Source organism: Aptenodytes forsteri, unplaced genomic scaffold (assembly GCF_000699145.1).
Source record: "Aptenodytes forsteri isolate BGI_AS27 unplaced genomic scaffold, ASM69914v1 Scaffold483, whole genome shotgun sequence".
Classification (NCBI taxonomy): Eukaryota; Metazoa; Chordata; class Aves; order Sphenisciformes; family Spheniscidae; genus Aptenodytes; species Aptenodytes forsteri.
In genome coordinates, this window is record NW_008795316.1 from 518182 (window position 1) to 518390 (window position 209).

The following is a 209-nucleotide window of genomic DNA, read 5'->3' on the forward strand; positions in this document are numbered from 1 at the left end:
CAAGCGCATTCCGCGGTGCTGCCCAGCGGGGCGGGAGGGCTCAGCTCTGCCTGCTGTTTCTCCAACCTCAAGACCTCAAGCCAGGCAAACCCACCGCCTCGGAGGCTGCGCTAAGCCGTTAACTTATGTTCCGGTGTGCTAGCCAGACCGTGTGTACGTGCTCCAAGATAACAAACAAGGGCGTGGGGGAGGAAGAAAACAAGCGAGCC

General features: G+C 60.3%; 1 protein-coding gene across 1 annotated transcript in view; it reads right to left on the minus strand.

The window, feature by feature from the left end:
* Window positions 1-209, minus strand: part of DNTTIP1 (deoxynucleotidyltransferase terminal interacting protein 1) — a 7987-nt gene that overhangs the window by 4171 nt on the left and 3607 nt on the right. The window lies entirely within an intron of this gene.